Below are 18,910 nucleotides of genomic sequence, written 5' to 3'. Positions count from 1 at the left end.
TCCCTCCTCTCTCCCCCGCCTCCTCCCCTCCCCCCTCCTCTCTCCCCTGCCTCCTCCCTCCTTCCTCTTTTCTTCTCCTCTTCCTCGCCTCTTCCATCCCTCTATCTCATACCATTTACTGAGCAATCACCATCCAGCCCAGCCCCATCCAACAGAACTTTCTGCAATGATGGAATATTCTAGATCAGCAGGATTCGATACAGGAGTCTCAAGCCACATATGGCTATTGAGCACTTGCAATGTGGCCACTGCGACTGAAGACCTGACTTTTACTATTTATTCCCTTAAATTTAACTTTAAATAGCCACATGTGCCCAGTGGCTAGCGTACCGGACGGTGCAGGTGTAGCCCTGTGGCTGCTGCCTTCAGTGAGTCCTCGGCCAGCTGACAGCACCCTGGGACCCAAGGCTTCATGGCTTTCCAGAAGGTTCCCTGAGCTTGGTTACAGTGTTTGCTTTAGACATGCTGATCTGCTTCTCGTCTTCCTAAATCTTGTTACTGCTGTGAGGGTGAGGGCAGTGGGCTCCCTGGTGGCCCGTCTTCGTCCTGAGCGCAGAGTAGGGCCCAGGCATGCTGAAGGCTCACAATGGCCTGCCAGGCGGGGGGACCAGTCACTCACCCCTCGTGCAGGTGTGGAGACCTAGGCCCTGAGAGGGAGGCCACCTGCCACCTCGCCCACACCACGCAGAGCCAGGTCAGCTCCTGGGGACCTTGGGGACCTGGAGGCCGTTCCAACCAGGCCTTGTCTTGGGGGAAGTGGTGTCTCTGGTTTTCTGAGAAGAAGCCTGTATGCTGCCCGCTCAGGGCCCAAGGACACCAGCCACTGGAGGAAAACCATCCTTGGAAAAATTACGCTGAGAATGTGGCCAAGCCGCTGCCATGCATGAAAGCAGCTGCATGCAACTCAGAACGAAACTGAGAAGCACCTCGACATTCATCGATGGGGGTATGCCCCCCAGCACCCACCCCTGCCGAGGCTCTGGCCCGTCCCCTCGTCCCTGTCCCAGATGTGGCCCTGGCTCAGACCTCTGTCCTCAGTGTTGGTGGGTGATGAGCAGAGACAGGACAATGGCATTCCAGTACTTGGGGGAAGCATTTGGAGCATAGGGAGTGTGGGGGACAATGGGACACATCCTAGGGGCGGGGTCTTGCAAGGGTTCCTGTAGTCGGCAGGTTGAAGTGGAGAACAGAAGGATGCAGCAGGCAGGGGGAAGGTTCGGGCAGAGGGAAGAACAATTCCTGGGGGAGGGGTGGTGCACAAGATCCTTTTGGGGCTAACAGTGGTTTAAAATGTCTGGCTTTTGAGAGTGCACACGAGGACCCCCAAACTATTGGTCAGCGTTGGACTCCTAGGACTAGAAAGGATCCTGCAAGAGAGTTTCTTTCAACTTCTGGGAAGTCCCCTAAATTCTCCTTCCAGGAAAAGTCCTTCACAGCCAATCAAGAACTGGTCCCTTCGCAGTAAACCTGCTTCCCCTGGCGTCCAGAACATCGGTCAGCATCTTCCTGATGCGATTCCCGTATTGGATGAGTGTCTCTTAGCCCTGGACAGAGTGGCCCCCGCTGGTTGTTTCGGGTGTGGGGTGACGGGCTTTCCCGTCCTCTGAGAGCCGTCAGCTCGCCCCTGAACGGCTGCTGCTCGAGCAGCTGTGAGCTCTCCACCCGCCCACACGGTTAGCCGGGAGATCACGGAGGTTAATGGTGCTTTCATCCTTGGCGGCAACCAGGCGCGCGCCAGCCAAGAACTGCGTGTCTGAGAGGAAGCAGTCTTGGATCCCTCCAAAGCTGCCGGAGCTGCGGTGGGTTTCAGGCTGACACGTGGCTCCAAGTGCTGCCGCTCTCGACCTTTGGCCGAGGAAGTAAACAGTGGCCAGGCTTTGGAAATCACACAGGCTGGAGAACTAGCATCCAAGCCACCCAGGGCTGTGACCGTCCTGTAAGCGACAAGTGTTTCTGGGTCAAGGTTGTTTTTTTCCCACCGAACTCAACAGTTTGTCTGCTTTGCTATTCATTACTTGTTCAACAGCCATCTTTCCCCCACATATGTCAGAGATGAGGCCGTGGGCATCTTTAGGGGCCATTATTCTGCCGACCACAGCTCCCTTGAAGTAGCCCTCCCCAAAGTCTTGCACAGCATATTCACTTATGTGAATCTTCTGGAAGGTTCTTACACTCTAAGCCAGAACCTCTTCTGGCTGTACCTCCTGTGAGGGAGGCTGGGAGCGCAGACCGTATATCAGACAGTGATGCTCGTGCTTCACACTGGGCTCTGTTACTAAGGAGACGGGAGACTGGATGCTGGGCAAGTCTCTGCACAGTTTAATCTTGACAGCTGCCCAATGAGGCAACCATTTCACATGCCTCCTTTAAAGATGGGGAAACTGATCCTCAGAGAAGTTAAGGAACTTGTTTTCGTTCACACAGCTGGTAAGAAGCAGAGCCAGGATTTGGTAAGCAAGCCGCGCCACCTCCCATTTGTTTCCTGTGTACCGCCAGGCGGGAGGGAAGTATTGCCCTTAGATCCATTTCACACGAGAAGCCTCAAGCTCAGAGAGATTGAGTAACTTGTTTTCCGTTACACAGCTGTAAGTGGCAGAGCTGGGATTCAAAACCGCATTTTCTGACCCTGCTTCTCTTAATGTGGCCATGTGGGTCCCAATTCTAAGAAGTCCCTATCCGTGAACTTTACCGCCCATAATAAACCCGTTCCACACACACTGAGCATGTAAGCACACTGTGCTGGGCTGCGGCCCGGGGAGGCTCGAGGGGATCTCCCGGCTCGATCCTTGCCTGGGCCCGGTGTTCTCTTCGTATCCCTGTCATAGACTTGGGGCCTGCTACAGTTGTCTCTGTTTACTGTTTGCTGGGATGGTCCATCTCCGCCGACTAGACCAAGTTCACTAAGTTAGCACCTTGTACGTCTGATGCTCAGCGCAGAGCTTGGTACACAGTAGGCACTCAATAGCGGCTGTGTTGAATGCAAGAGTGCGAGAGTGAGTGGATTCCAGAGCTCCAGCTTCCACTCTTGTCTGTGGAAGTGACCCGTTGACTGGGCCAGGTGGCCAGGAGCTGGGCACTTGTGTGGCCTCGGGAGGGGGTGTCAATTTGCATTTGAGGGACTTGGGGGGGGGGTCTTGTGGGCACCAGATGCACCACCTCCCCGTAACCCCGTCCTGTGCCTGCTCAAGTCTCTGTCCTGCTTCCTGGGATGAGCTGGACTCGTGCCTTGTCTGGCTTCCTGGGACCTATGGGCTGACCTGGGCTGGCCCCACATTGCGTCTTACCTGGGAGCAGGTGAGAGCCCCAGCGGCTTGGCCAGGCCACCGTGGCCACCTGGAGAGTCTGCCCGGCCCAGCCCAGTGCCAGTCCTGGGTGGGCGTCCTGGCCGGCTCCACCCTCAAAGAGCTCTTCAGTTACCCATGCTCTGAGACCCAGGAGCTGGGAGGGGCCGTGGGGACACCTAGTCAACCACTTCATTTGTAGATGGGGATGTTAAGGTCCAGAGAGGGCAATGATACATCCAAAGCCACATAGCAAGCAAGTGGCAGATGCAAGACCTGAACTCAGCTCTCTCATGTCCCAACCAGTCACCTTCCACTCGATAACCTCCTTGTCTCCAGGTGCCTCCTCTCACTTCACTATGGGCTGAGCTCCCTGAGACACCGTGTCCTTGATCCTTTCCAAGCCTCCCTGTTAGAGGAATGGCCAGTGGGTTTTAGTTCACGTGGAGTCGGTTGTGCTGCCTGGGCACTGTGGGGAAGACTAAAGCTCATGGGGGCCCTTGAGGAAAAAGCTCTGCAATCAATTAATGATGCCTGCCACAGGCCCAGGCTGGGGCTCAGGGGTGTGAGTGTCATGGATTTTTCACTGTTGTCCTAACAGCCCTCACTGTGCTTGGCACACAGTAGGTGTCTCCTAAGCACCTGTTGATTTTGGGTATCCACTGTTTTCTCTGGTGGGTGACCCACTGGGGGCTCTGGGAGCCCACCAGAGTGATTGGAAAGTTCCTGTTTTCACTTTTGCCATTTCCAAGAGAGCAGCCCTGTTCAAAGGCACCGTTTTTATGTTAAAATAACAAACCTCAGGTTGATCCATGAGCAGTGGAAGGTGGTGGAATTCCGAAGGAGGCCAAGTCTGCATTCCAGAGTTTGGGGAATTTTGTTGTCTCAGCACCGGCCGGGCAAGTGCATCCTTTCCAGACATCCCACATTTGAAGGGGGGAAATTCCAGAAATTTCAGGACATCCAGCTCCCTGCTCCCAGGTGGGGAGCTGGGGCTGGGGGTGGGGGTGGGCGGCTGGGCTGACATGGTCCCAGCTGCCTGGGTTTGCCCCTTCCATTGCCAACGGCATGGGCTTTGTGGGGGTTGGGGGCGCCAGGCTCCAGGGTGCCCTGCCAGGGTCAGGCAGGTCATCTGTAAAGTGATTATGATCCCAGTCTCTCGCCCGTGTGGCTTCACTGGTGTCAGCCTCTACCCCATTTCCACCGTCTGAGCCCTCCTCCCCGTCCCAGCAATGCTGTGTCCTCCCTCCCCCTTCCCTCCCCCTTCCCTCCTCCTTCCCTCCTCCCTCTCTCCTTCCTTCTAGAAACCACTTTACATAGAAGCATAGATATATGAATCTGGAAATGTTTAAAAAGGCAAAGATTTTCTAAAGTGTGAACACTGCATCGTGACTCTTCTTTGTTCCGCGTTTCCTGTAAACTCCTGCTGGTCTAGAGGTTTGACAGGTTGGGGTGTAATATTCCGTGCAGGGCTGCTTCCTCGGCAGGGCATTGTGCCCCCCGGGGCATCCTGTCAGGAGCTTCCCGATCCTGGTGGTCCCGTTCTTCAAATACTGACCACTAAGCCCAGGTGGGGCAGCCTGACCCAGTGAAGGCCCACTTAAGGGCTTTAGCATCCCTTGATGAGCAGCGACTAGATTCTTATTTCATGCGATATACGGATTTAAAAGTATTAAATTATGTATTTCGTCCCTGAGACCTCCTTTAATTCTTACGATTCTCACATTTAATTCTTGGAAGATGAGATTATTGTTATCCTGTTTTTGCAGAAGAAGAGACTGGTGCCCAGCGAGGGTCTGTTGTGGCTGCCCGTGGCCACATGGAACCACAAGGGACCACACAGACCACAGGGGCCACAAAGGGCCACAGAACCAGGATCTGTCCGAGGACGCGGTGCCGTTTAATGCTGCCACTTCCCAGCCTATGTCTCAGCTTCCGTCTTGCTGTGGGTTCTGTGGAACCCTGCCTGATGCTCTCGGATGGTTCCGTAAGTTCGGCCCCAACAGCCCCATGCACACGGGGTGTTTCCACGAGAGCTGGTTGTGCTTGTGAGTCCTGTCCGTCATCTCAGTGACATTTCAGTGTCCCTCTGGGCTGCATGGGACGCACTCCGTACAGACACAGGTGGAGCAGACGTTGCTGAGAGGCCACTGTGGGGTGAGCAGCACACGGCGGGGCTTGGGTTTGCCCCCTCCCCACGCCTGCGCTGGGCGTTACTCCTCTTTGGAGTCTTTGCGGCCTGACAGGAAAACCCGTTGTTGTGTCACTTTAATCAGCGGTGTGTAATTAAGACGTGAGCAGCTCTTCACGCGTTGCTGGCCTTTGCACTGCCTCTGCTCCGCATGGGCTGTCCATGGCCTTCCCCCATGCTGTGGACCCCACGTGGTTCCAGCTGAGGACAGCTGACACTGCCAGTCACCCTGTTAGAAAACACACCAGAGCAAAAGAGCAATGTATCTTTAGCTCGAATGTCCTTGGGCTCCAGTGTGCTGTAAGAGAGGGTTTCTGTTTTGGGGTGTGGTCTGGCATGGGGCTGAGGTCATAGACATGGGCATGTGTGAAACATGGAAAGTCGGCAAGGTGGGAAACATGTCATGCTCTGACCCGTGTGCTCTGTGAGTTGTTCATGCTTATGAGTTGGGAAAGCTATGAACAAACCCTCGCATCCCTCTGAATTTCATCAATTGACAAAATTGGTGACTGAGATGTGCATTTCATAGACGCTTTCTTCTCCATCATGTCTGACTCTGCAGAACATTGAAAGACAATAAAAATATAAGCGAATAAGTGCTCAATTGAGTGGTGTCGGGCTAGGAAGAAAGACAAAGCAGAGTAAAGGGACGGGTGGTGGTTTGAGCCGGGGCCTCTCTGCAGAGGATGGAATGGGGCAGGTCTAGGGGAGAGAGTGCAGGGCAGAGGGGCAGCAGGTGCAAAGGCCCTGAGGGTGAACATGCAGTGAGTGTGAGGAGCAGCAGGAGCCCTGTGTGGCTGGAGTGCAGAGAGAAGCAGACAGTGCTCAGGAATGGAGGCCTGGAGGTGGGTTCAGGCCCGGTCACGAGGCCTTGACGCCCAGGGAAGGACTTTGGCTTTGTTCTGACAGCTGATCGAGCTTGGATTTGAATGCGCTCCCTCTGGTGGCCGAGCTGAGAACTGGCCGTGAAGGGCTGGGAGGATGGGAACGAGCCTGAGATCCTGGTGTGTTTTGAGGATGCAGACAACAGAATTTGCTGATGGATTGGTGGGGATGGGAGAGCAGGAGAGGAGGCACCTGGCAACCTGAAGTTGCCATTTCCCAAGCTGGGAAGGTGGGGAAGGAGCAGGCCCCCTGTGGGCAGGGCTGAGGAGCCACGGGGAGACGGCAAGGCTGTTAGAACCACGGGCCTGAGGGAAGGGAGAGGTCGGTGCAAGCACCTGGAGCGTGGGTGTGGGTGGAGAAGAGGGACGGAGGTGGGAGGGGGCCGGCTGCCCGCCCGCTCCAGGTCACCCGGGACACCTGCAAACAGGGCGTTCTCTCCACCCGGAGTTCTGGTCACAGATGCTCACAGAACACACGCCCTGCAGAAAGACCTGTTTCCCTGGAGCTGCCAGACGGTCCTGGTCACTAAAACAACTCTCTGTCGCTCCCACGTGATCCAGCATGTGCCACAGCAATGAGCACATGTTCTTAGGTCACAAACTGGGTGACTCTCAGCCCCACGACCTGCTAGTGGTGTGTCCTTGGGTTGGCTGTGTCACCGCCCTGAGCCCCCCCTCCACATCTGAGAAGTGGGGATGATTTTATTACCATGTGCATTGCATTTCCTGAGGATTCAACGAGATAATGCGAATCAAGCACTTGGCAGGGGCCTGGCAGGCAGAGAGCCCTCAATAACTAGTGATCCCCTCCCCTCCCCCACTTCCTCTCTCCCTCCCCCACTTCCTTTCTCCTTTCCCCCACGTCCTCCTTCCCCTCCCTCACCTCCTCCCTCCCTCCCCCACTTCCTCCTCCACTTCCTCCCTTCCCTCCCCCCCTCCTTTCCTCACTTTCTCCCCTCCTCCCTCACCTCCTCCCCTTCCTCCTCCTGCCCCCTCTTACCCCCTTCTTCTCCCCTTGCCCTTCTTGTCTCCTGGCCATCTTTCTGCCATCAGTGATCATGTACTAGAGGCACTCTCTCCAGCCCCAGAGGGCCGCCTGAGGATCCCACACTCTGGTTCTCTTGGTGTGGAACCCTTTCTGTGCTGAGCTGCCGAGGTCCTTGCCTTCCTGACAATGGGAGTTGCCTTGTCTGCCTGCCCCTGGGGCTTAGGGCACATACCTTGTGTTTGCAGTTGACTCCCAGCACTTCTTGTTGGGCTCTGGGAAGGCTTGTTATTGGGGTTTGAGAGCGCCGGGTGTGAGCGAAGGGAACGCTCTACGGTGGCCTCCCTCGGTCCTGAGCCACCTTCCCAGGGCGCATCCTCCATCGGAGGGAGCCAGCAGCTCTTCCTGGTGTGGGCCATCGGGAGCTCCGAGGAGTTAGACACCAGCTGTCCACCTTCTCCCAAGCTACCCAGAACGTGTGACAGTTACTGAGAAGGGAGTGCCTGGGGAGACGTGGGGTCAGGTCCTCCTTTGTGCCTGTCCTTAGCCCTTGTGTACCCCTCCGTCCTCCAGTGTCTACCAGAAGTGGAATGTGAGCCACGTGTATAAGGCGAAGTTCTGCAGTAGGCACATTAAAAAAGGGCAGAAGAACAAGGGAAGTTAACTGCAATCGTGCCTTGCAGTTAACTCAATTTGTGTAAAATATCCTTTCAACTTGTGGCACTGGCCACATTTCGAGGGCTCACTGGTCACAAGTGGCTGCCCTTTTGGACCGTGCAGCTCTGGACGCCGCCCCTTGTGGGTGGGTTGGGGATGCTCTGTGGCTCGACAGTCTAAACGTCCTAAATTCCAACCCAGCCTTTATCTCTCACTAATTGTGTGGCCCTGGGCAAGTTTCTTAAGGGCCGACACCTCAGTTTCCACAGTGGCAAGATGGGTCCACAAATATCTGTGTCCTGCAATTTGAGGAAGGACTAGATAATGTGATACGTGAAAAGTGTCTGTGGTGTAATAAACATTCAACCTGCTGGCTCCTCCTTTGCTTCCGGGTCAGTCGAGTCGCGGACTCTGAGCTGGAGGGTCTGGATGGAATCCTGGTTCCATAGCTTAGCGTGTGCTTTATCTGTGCCTCAGTTTCCCCATCTGTAAAATGGAAATAACAACGGTTCGTACCTCATGAGGTTACTGTGGTGATTAAGTGAGTTAATGATTGTAAAGCAGTTTCAACGGTGTCTGGCAGGTATGTGCTAGGGAAGCATTTGTTAAACAAAATCAAATAACGGTCACGATAAAAGCAGTCAACAAACCGGGAATAGAAGGAAACTAGCTCAACATAGTAAAACCACATGTGAAAAATTCACAGTGAACATCATACTCAATGGTGAAAGACTGAAAGCTTTTCCTCTAAGATCAGGAACAAGGCGAGGATGCCCACTCTCATCCCCTCGTGTGCAGCATCGGCACTGGAGGTCCCAGCCAGAGCAATCAGGCAAGAAGGAGCGATGGAAGGCGTCCAAATTGGAAAGGAAGAGGCAAATTATCTCTGCTCACAGATGATGTGATCTTATATGTAGAAAATGCTAAAGATTTCACAGAAAATTGTTAAAACTAATAAATGAATTCAGCAACGTAGCAGGATGCAAACTCAACACATAAAAATCAGGTGCATTTCTGCACAAGAACAGTGAACAATCCAAAAAAGGAAATTAATAAAACAGTTTCATTTACAATATCGTCAAAAAAATAAAATACTTAGGAATAAACCTAACCAAGGAGGTGAAAGACATGTGCACTGAAAACTCCCAATCATTGCTGAAAGAAGTTAAAGAAGACGCAAGTCAATGGAAAGACGTTCTGTGTTCGCGGATTGGAAGACTTGGTATTCTTCAGATGTCAATACTATCCGATTTAACACTATCTCTTATGAAAATCCCAATGGCACATTTTGCAGAAATGGAAAAACGCATCCTAAAAGTCATATGAAATCTTAAGGGACCCTGAATCGTTTCAGTGGGGTAAATGAAAATGTTCTGGAGATGGATGGTGATGGTAGTACCACATTATGCATGTATTTAATACCCCTGAACTGTGCACGTAAAAATGGCTAAGGTGGTAAATTTTATGTTTGTGTATTTTACCACAATAAAAAAAAGAAATGAAAACAAATAGCTGAATCATTGGTATTCATCAATGGTGTAGAGTATTTGGTCTGTGTGCTCACGGTTGTCCTCAACTCTGAGCGCTGTGGTCCATGTCTCAGGCATTCAAGGGGACCTGAGGAGTGGGATCCAAGACAACACGGTGGTGGAGTTGGCTAATCTCCAGGGCAGGAGGATCCTGCTGATTTGTTCTACATGTTTTACGAGGTGCCTACTATGTGCTGGGGGATGTGCCAGCCCCTCATGCGGTTCTGACACCAAGTGTGAGGCCTCTTAATTGGCTTCAAATGTAGCTGCAGTCTTCCTAAGCCACTTAAAGATCCAGGGTAATGAGGTGTCTCAGTCTCAATATTTGTTTAGTGCTTTATTCATGGGCAAAAACAGTGGTAACGTTAATTTCAGGGGAACTTTAATGATGTATGTGTTTGCTGAAGTCCCCAGCTCCTGACCCTTAGGTGCTAGATCTGTTTGAGGCCATGTGAAATGTTTTGCGTCACTTGCAAGAAAGAAAAAAGAGCTGCTGGTTTTCCTCAGGAGAAGAAGAGGTATTTCACAGCCAAGCCTTGCTCTCCTGTGTAACATTTGTCAGAGACTGCAGAAAGCAAATGCATGGAAATTTCCATTACTTCTCCTACAGGAAGGAGTTGGACTCATTGCATCCAGAACAATGGTCCTATTCCTCCATTTGCTAATCTGTTCATCAATCCACCTGTCCATTCATCCATCCCTCCATCCCTCCATTCCTTCATCCTTCCACCCATCCACCAACCCATCCATTCATCCTTCCATTCTTCCATTCATCCATCTATCTATCCACCTATCCACCCACCCACCCATCCACCCACCCACTCACCCAGCCATCCATCCATCCACTCACTCATCCACCTACCCCTATCCACCCACCCATCCGTCCATCCCTCCCTTCACCCACTCACTCACCCACCTACTCACCCACCTATCCATCCATCCTTCATTCTATCCGTCTACACATCCATCTATCCACCCACCCAGCCATCACAGGCTGAGGCCCACTCCATTCTGCCAGCCCTGGTGTCATTTATGTGCATCCAACCAGCTGGTTGAGGCCAGTGACTTCACCTTTCTGAGCTTCCATTTCTTCACCTGTCAAATGAGACCGCATTGGTGACATGTTTATCCCAATGCCTGGCCTAGAGTGAGCAAGCATTCAGCGCATGTAGCCAAAGCCATCATCAATAATAATAATAACATATTCCGAAATAGGTGCTGTTATCACCCCGTTTTACAGAGGAGGAAACTGAGGTAGAGCTCTCTGGCTCTGTTGCCGCTCAGAACACAGATGGGAAATGCGCAGGAGCCTGGCTGGGCTGGACCCCTGGGACTGCCCCTTACTGCCTGAGTGACTGTGACTCTTCTAGATCCCTGGGGGTCCCTGAGGGCCCAGTTCCAAGGGCTTGCCTGGGAGGAAGCCAGAGGCCTTAATTTTCTACCTCTGGAAACAGTGAAAAGATTAAAGACAAAAAGATTCTCACTTCATTTACTTTCCTATTAGAATAGCGACTTTCCTTTCCATTCCCCTCAAACCATTCCAAACAAAATTCGCTCAGGGTTTCCAAACTCCCTCTTGCTTCTGTCTTCCCAGGTGAGAGAGAAGCCGATTACGACCCGGTCCAGCACAGATGGCCCCTGTTCCTGCAAGCCCAAATTCTTCCTTCTTAAATAAACTTTAAGACCCTCTGAAACGAGCTGCAGGGCTGACACCCTGCCTTTGATTCTTGGTTGAGTCTCTGGAATATGAACGAGGCCCACGCCTGCTAATGAGCTGAAATAATTACCCTGGGCGAGGGGAGGTGTTAACGTCTTAGGTGTTCACCTGCCAGTTGTCTTGGAGCTAGTGAGAAACTCAGTGTCCACTTCCCCCGTTCACGATCAAGTCGCAGCCTTCCCACCCTTGTCAGGATTGCTGGCCCTGCTGTTGGTCCTAATTGATGGCAGCCACTTGACTCTGCATCAGAGGAAGACGTGGGTGCCCCCATCTGTGCTCCTAGATGGTGTCCTTGGGAACAGACCTCAGACAGGTGGTGGCAGGCAGCCTCTATGGCTCTGTTGTCTCACCTCCAGGAATTCACACCCTTGTGTAGTCCCCTCCCACACTGCACCAGGGTTCATCTCTGGGACCAATAGAACCCACTATATCACCTCCAAGGTTTGGTCATAAAAGAGTCTTCAGCTTCCATCTTGGTACCTCTCTCTCTCTCTTTCTCTCTCATTCTCTTTTGGGTCCTTTGCTCTGGGGAAGCCAGCTGCCATGTCATGAGCAGCCCTCTGGAGAGGCCACATGGTAAGGAGCTGAAACCACAACAGCCACATGAAGGAACCTGGAAGCAGATCCTTCTGCCCCAGTCAAGCCTTCAGAGGCCTGTAGCCCTGGCCGTCAGCTTGACCACCACGTTGGGAGACACTCTGAGTCACAACACCCAGGTTAGCTGCTCCTGGATTCCTGACTCAAAAACTGTGGGAAATAGTAAACACTTGCTGTTTTAAACTGCTAAGTTTGGGGGAATTCGTTATGCAGCGCTAGATAACTAATACACATGTTCTGTTCCTGCAGGAAAATATCTTGGACCTAGTGAGAGCTGGGGATGTTCACTCACTTAACGCCCACCCAGCAGGTGGGGAAAGGGTTATGTAAGAAGATGCTTCCAAGAAAGGAGCTAGAGAGCCTTCTCTGCCGCAGTGATTAGTGACTATATCAGAATGCTTTCCTTTTCTGCGATGTAAAAGGGGAATCGAAGTGGACTGAGATCTTTTGAGTGCCAACAATAATGCTAGTTACTATTCAGTTTCTCTGCCTGCTCCACAGACTTTTAAAACATGCATGATCTTAATTCACCCTGCCTTTAACAGGTGAGGTAACTGAGGACCAGAGAGGCACAATGATTTGCCCAAGGTCACACAGCGAGGTAGCGAGTGAGTGTGGGCTCGACCCAGGGATGTCTCTTTGCAAAGGGGTAAATCACAAACAGCACAAATGTGGGAGGGACAGAGCCTCAGAGCTTGGAGGTGCTGAGATTCTGCAGACTGTGATCGTGTTCTCAAAAAAACGTCAAATTGAGACAGAATGGCAAAATATTTTTTCCCAGGTGCATGAACTTATAAGAAAAAAATCTTAAAAGACATTCAAATGGAATCATATTTAGTCATACATTTAATAAATTGCCTGCTTTGGAAAGAAGTGAATTCCATGAAGGGAAAGCAAAAATTACACAGAAAGATTCATGCCTGTCGATATTAATACCATATCTGAAGATGGGAACTGGGATGATCCTGGAAAATTGGGCACCGTGTGGTTGTCATGGTTACATATTCCTATGAGCACTAGGAACGGGAGTTTCAGTTTCTCCCTCCTCCAGGTGATGCTGCTGGCTGGGTTTCAGCTCCTGGCTGTTCCTGTGTCCATCAGACTGTGTTTTTTAAGTAAAGCTTTTATTTTGTAATAATGTTAGATTTATTGAAAAGTTGCAATGATGGTGCAGAGAGTTCCTGCATCCCTGCGCCCAGTTTCCCCTAATACCTTATGTAATCATGCATTGCCGGAACTAGGAAACCTACACCCTGCTGTTATCGAAACTCTAGGCATCTCAGATCTCACCAGGGTCTCCACTCAAGTCCTCTTTCTGTTCCTGTCTTCAGGTCAGGATCCCACAGGGCACGTCTCACCCTCCTTCTGAGTGAACTGGAATTTGCTCTTAAACCTTGGGCTCTAGAGCTGAAGTCCTGCTGGAATCCACTCCGTGCGCCCCTGATAGGTGGCAATCCAGTTACTTCCTGTAGTTTAAGCCCATTTCCTCCAACGGTGTGGGGCCTCGTGGTAGATACGTTTCATCTTCTGAGCCAACTCTGATCTGTCGATGGGTCTGCCTGGAGTGGTGTGTCAAGAACATGAATGAGACCATATCTGATCTCTGTGATCAACTAGCAATGTCTGTCCCAGGCATGGGAGCAAAGAGGGGTGATGCATGCTGAGTATCTGCCATCTGGCACCAGAATGTTTCACATTTGAGTATTCTGCCCCTATGTCCAGGAGGGGAACCTATATTTGAATGTTGGATTATGAAATGGGGTGTTTCCACCATCCCAGCCACACTTAGCCATAGAGTGGTGGTGATGATGATGATGATGTCAAAATAGCTAATTACCCTTTATTGAATGCTTCCCGTGCCCCAGGCACTGTATTAACTGTGTCCTATGATCATCGCACTTATTCCTTACAACAGTCCTGTGAGGTAGGGCACGATTGTCATTCCTGTCCTACAGGTTTCCTTGCAGAGGAGCCATGTTCTCCAGGCAAGGCAGGGGTCGCCAAGCCCTGGCCGCTCAGAGGTTCTCGGCCTCCTGCCTGGTCCCACCCTCCTTCTCCTACAGTGCTGGTCAGCACCTGATCAAGTGATCCGTACTGGGCTCTGGCAAGCACAGTGTTCCGTGGGACTTATTCAGACAGGTTTGGGGCAAGAGCACGGTTGGGTGCAGCTTCACAGAGGCGACAGGTAGGGAGCGCCAGGTGTCCACGTGCCCAAGAGAGTTTCTGCCTGAATCAGGAGTTCAGAAACTGTTTCCTTAAATGGGTAACATTTTTCTGTGCCAGTGACACAAATTAAAATTTGGAGTTTCAAAGGAAAAATTGCCACACCCTTAAAGGAACACCTTCATCGCTTGCAGAAATAGATCTTTTTCCTTTTGGTGGGGCCAGTTCTCAGCAATCTGAGCCCTTCCCACCTGTGAGACCCACCTCCCTGAGTCCTCTCTTGGCCCCACAGCCCAGCCGGATGGCCCACCAGTTTTTATTTACAGCCTCCTTTCCTTCCTCTCTGCCAGGAGAGCCTTCCCCACCTCCACTTCTCCCTTCCACAGTCCTTTCTCTTGTGGATGCTGCTCCTTGGGCCCCATCTCATCCTTCTCTGTACCTGTCTTCCTGCTGCCTCCAGCCTGGAAGCCTCCAGAAGGCGGAATCGTGTGTCTATGCTCCGGGTGCTTAGCTCAGTGCTTGGGGTAGAGGTGGTGCCGGGAGGTTCGTGCACAAATCAGTGTCTCTTGAAAAGTAAGCAGGTCTCTAGCGGAGAGGAATCTTCCATCTTCCAGCTGCTTCTCCAGAGTTGCAGGAGCTCCCTAGGCAATATCTGTGGCTGGAGCCGTGATAAAAACATGCCACATCTGTCGCCCTCTTGCTGCACTGCGGGCGGAACATCTGCCATCCTGGTTCGCCTGCACTGTAACCCTTGGTGGGGGTGGTGGTGGTTTATCCCCTTTTAGAGAGGAGGGTATGGAAACTGGAGTTACTTGCCCAGGGCCCCACAGCCATGAGGAATTGTGGCTGATACTTAAACCCAGCAACGCCCCAGAGTCCAGGCTCCCAACCTGGAAGGATCATTAGGGCCGAACGAAGAGGGTAGTGGGCAGGACGGCAGCGTGCGGAGAGCCTCCTCCCGCTCCCCCTCACTGTGTCCCCACTGCCCATGGGGGTCAGCAGCCCAGGCCGCTCTCTGCCCATCTCCTTTAGGCCTTTCCCCCGTTGCTGGAGAGTTGCAGCTTCACGGAGCCAGCAAACTTCTTAAAACCCTATTGTGGGGGCCGGCCGCATGACTGAGTGGTTATATTTGCGCGCTCTGCTTCAGCAGCCCAGGGTTTTCCAGGGTGCAGACGTGGCACCACTCATCAAGCCGTGCTGAGGCGGCGTCCCACACAGCACAGCCAGAAGGACCTACAACTAGAATATACAGCTATGTCCTGGGGGGCTTTGGGGAGAAGAAGAAGAAGAAGGAAAAAAAAAAGAAGATTGGCAACAGATGTTAGCTCAGCTGCCAATCTTTAGGGAAAAAAAAAACCCTATCATGGAGACAGAATAAAAAGCAGTTACCTAAAGCTTTGCAGAAATCTTCAAAATGTATTAAAACTACCCCACCCAACATAAATTGCTATAAATGTTGTAAAGAGATAAAAACAAACTTTTCATAAATTGCAAAATTTGGTAAATTCTGTGAGTTAGTTGGTCGTTAAGTAGACTTATTCGTGGGGGAGGAGGCGTGAGGCCAGCTGACCCGTCAGTGCTGCTGCTAGCCCATGCAGTGGGCCGCTGGATGCCACCTGTGGGGGACTTTCTGAGGGAGGGTGTAGAAGGAACCTAGACATTGTCCACTGGAGATGGAAGGAGTGAGAGTTACCCGCTGGCTCTGGCCCCCCGATGGTGAAGGGCAGGGTCACAGGGTGATACATCTTCGGCATGTCCGTGACGGAACGGGCTCCTGGAGCCAGTGGCCGAGAAGCTGGTCAGAAAGCAAGACATGGACCGTGCAGCGAGGCAAGGTACTGCTGGCTGCATCTGTGCACGGTTGCTGCAGAAATCGCTGGAGCAAAATGGTGGGTGGAGCGGATGGCGTCTGGGCATGAGACGTCCATCAGGCAAGCCTCAAAGGCCCACTGCTCTTCCCCACATGTGCCCTGGGCTTCCCGCGGCCTCCTTTCCTCGGGCAGCTCCTCCCTCTGAGTTGGGTACCGATCCTCCCATGCAAAGTGGAGAACGAGTCATTCCCTTGACCAACATCCCCTTGAAAGATCTTTCCATGGGCTGTATCTGCCGCTCTCAGCCTAGGATTTGGGCGCGAAGCCTAGTGGAAATTGTTATTCTATTAGATTTATTGGAGTCACAGTGATGTTGTATTATCTGATGTTAGATCTGCTGGAGTCGGAGTGACGTTCACGTGTCAAGGGCAGGTTGGGGAATATTTGTTGGCCCGTTTGCTGCCGAGTTTGTGTGTGGTTTGTACATTCATCTTCAGCCAGACTTCTTAGGGTCTCCCGAAGGTCAGACGCAGAAGTGCAAATGCTCATCACGGGATAAATGTGCATTACAGATGTGGGGGGATTCAAAACGCCCTTTTCTCGACATAAGCTGTTGGTGGTTCTCCTTGTCCCTTCCCCCAGCTAAGTTTATTTTTCCTGACTGCCGTTCCTGACTACACTCTGTTTGCCTCACTGACAACTCCTGGGAGGGGGCCCGAGTTTCTGGAGGTGGAATGGATTATAGATGATATTATAGACCAGGACTGGAAGATACAAAGCTCGTTGGCGGTTGGCCCACTCCCTGTGAGCCCCGTGTAGGAACCTACGCCCAACCTTTTGGGGGGCTCTGCTCTGGAGGAAATCCTAGCTCTGTCTTATAACGAATGGGATACCTGCTACTGGACATTCACTCATTCATTCACCAAACACTTCCCGAGCACTTGCTGCCTGTCAGGTACTGGGTTCACTGTCGCACATTTGTGATCTCATTCAGCGCTCTTCCTAACCCAGGAGCCGGGCTGTCTCCTCATTTGACAGAGGTGGTTGGTTTGGTCAAAGAGATATGAGTAAAAATCTCCTCTGACCCCTACTTTTGTGCTCTTTTTGTAATGCATTTTATTTCTATGTCTGGCATAAACTCCACAATACATAGTTATTATATTTTTATTAAACAGTAGTGGTATTTTGTTTACTGTCCTAGGGTTTAGAATATACATTTTTACTTTTTCACCGTCTATCTTCAAATAATATATCACTTCATGTATCATGTAAGAACTTTGTAATAGTCTGCTTCCAATTCTCCTATCTTTTGTGCTGTTGTTCTCATACGTTACTTTTATTTATTCTATTAATCCACAATCTTTTGCTTTTTTTTTTTTTTGGTGAGGAAGAATGGCCCTGAGTAACATCTGTGCCAGTCTTCCTCTATTTTGTACGTGGGACGCCACCACATCAGGGCTTGATGAGCGGGGTGTAGGTCTGCTCCCAGGAACTGAACCTGCGAATCCTGGGCTGCCGAAGTGCCTGAACTTAACCACTACGCCACCAGGCCAGCCCCTAATTTTCTTCTATTTTTGCTTTAGACACTCAACATTTTAGAGTGATTAAAAGGTCTTTTATACTTACCTTCATTTAAACAATTTCCAGAGCTGATCATTTCTCTGTGTAGATCCAAATTTCTGTAGTTTTTCATATTCCTTCCACTTGAAAAACTTACTTTAATGTCTTTTAGCAGAGATCTACTGGTAATTGATTATCTCAGATTTTGCTTTTCTGAAAATTTAAAAACATTTCACTTTCATTTATGTAAAGCACTCTTTCCCGGGGGTAGAATTCCGTGTTGACGGTGATTCTTTTCTCTCCGCACTTTAAAGATGACGCTTCCCTCTCCTCTGGATTGTATAGTTTCTGATGAGAAGTCTGCTGTCATTCTTGTATCGGTTCCTTAGTTTCTTCGGCTGCCTTTAAGATTTTCTATCTGTCTTTGTCTTTCAGTATTTTGAATATGATCTGTTTAAAAAAATAATCCTGCTTGGGGGCCTCTGATCTTTTTGGATTTCTGACTTGATAACCTTCATCAATTTTGTAAAATTCTCAGCCAGTATATCTTCAAATATGTCTTCTAGATTGTTCTCTCTCTGTTTTTTTTTTTTGCCTTCTGGGATTTCAGTTACATGTATATTACACTATTTATATTGTCTTAAGTGTTTTTAAAACTCCTCATCATTGTCATTATCATCATGGTCCTCCTCCCTTCTCTGTCCTCTTTGTTCTCTTTCTCTTCCCCTCCTTCTTCCCCATCTCTAAATTCTGAAGGTCTGATTCGCACCAAGGGGACAAATGCCATCTGCCTGGCACTGCCTGCAGAGGGAGGCAGCCCCTCTGTGCCCTGGGCAGCGTGGAGAAGGGTGTGACTGAGGAAAGAAGGACTTCCTGCTCCCCCACTTGATCCTGTAAGTATGTTGTCTATTACCTGATGATTCAAAGTGTGGTCCATGGACCAGAGCAGTGGTGTCCCTGGGCATTTCTTAGAAACACAGAGGTACAGCCTCACCCCGGACCCATTGAATCAGAACCTGCAACTTAACAGACCCCAGGTCATTTGCATGCACTTTAAAGTTTAAGAGGCACTGCCTGCATGACCAGTGAGGAAAAGCTGGGGCAGCAAAAGCAGCAGGCATGTACAGCAAGCAGCATCTGGTGCCACCTGGAGCCGTCAGGTGGAAGGTCAGAAGGTCCCCAGCAGCCTGTGGAGAGGTTTCTCGAGCTGGGGACGGCTCCATGCCCAGCAGGGCTGTGATCCAGAAGAGGCCCCCTCCCATTGCTCCCCTGGGTAGGGGGTTGTCTGTTCACTTTCTGATAGCATGCTTTGGAACTTTCAAATTTTGATCAAGTCCAATTTAGCTGTTTTTTTTCTTTTGTTGCTTGTGCTTTTGGTGTCATATCTAAGAACCTATTGGAACTTCCACTGTCATGAAGATTTACTCCTATATTTTCTTGTAAGAGCTTAAAGTTTTAGCTCTTACATTTAGCTGCTGGATCCATTTTGAGTTAATTTTTGTGTTTGATGTGAGGTAGGGATTCAACTCCATTCT

The 18,910-nt window shown here is 50.9% G+C and overlaps 1 protein-coding gene across 1 annotated transcript in view; it reads left to right on the top strand.

The window, feature by feature from the left end:
• The window catches only part of C13H16orf95 (chromosome 13 C16orf95 homolog), a 45,027-nt gene extending 26,788 nt beyond the window's left edge, over nucleotides 1–18,239 (top strand). The window contains exon 9 of the transcript XR_006891444.1: nucleotides 18,132–18,239. The gene's annotated coding sequence lies outside the window, so the exon portion shown is untranslated. The remainder of the gene's footprint in view (nucleotides 1–18,131) is intronic.
• The last annotated feature ends 671 nt before the right edge of the window (nucleotides 18,240–18,910 follow it).

The sequence above is a fragment of the Equus quagga genome, chromosome 13 (assembly GCF_021613505.1).
Source record: "Equus quagga isolate Etosha38 chromosome 13, UCLA_HA_Equagga_1.0, whole genome shotgun sequence".
NCBI classification, from domain to species: domain Eukaryota; kingdom Metazoa; phylum Chordata; class Mammalia; order Perissodactyla; family Equidae; genus Equus; species Equus quagga.
The sequence above is the reverse complement of the archived record's forward strand: the minus strand, read 5'-3'. Positions and strand labels throughout refer to the sequence as shown.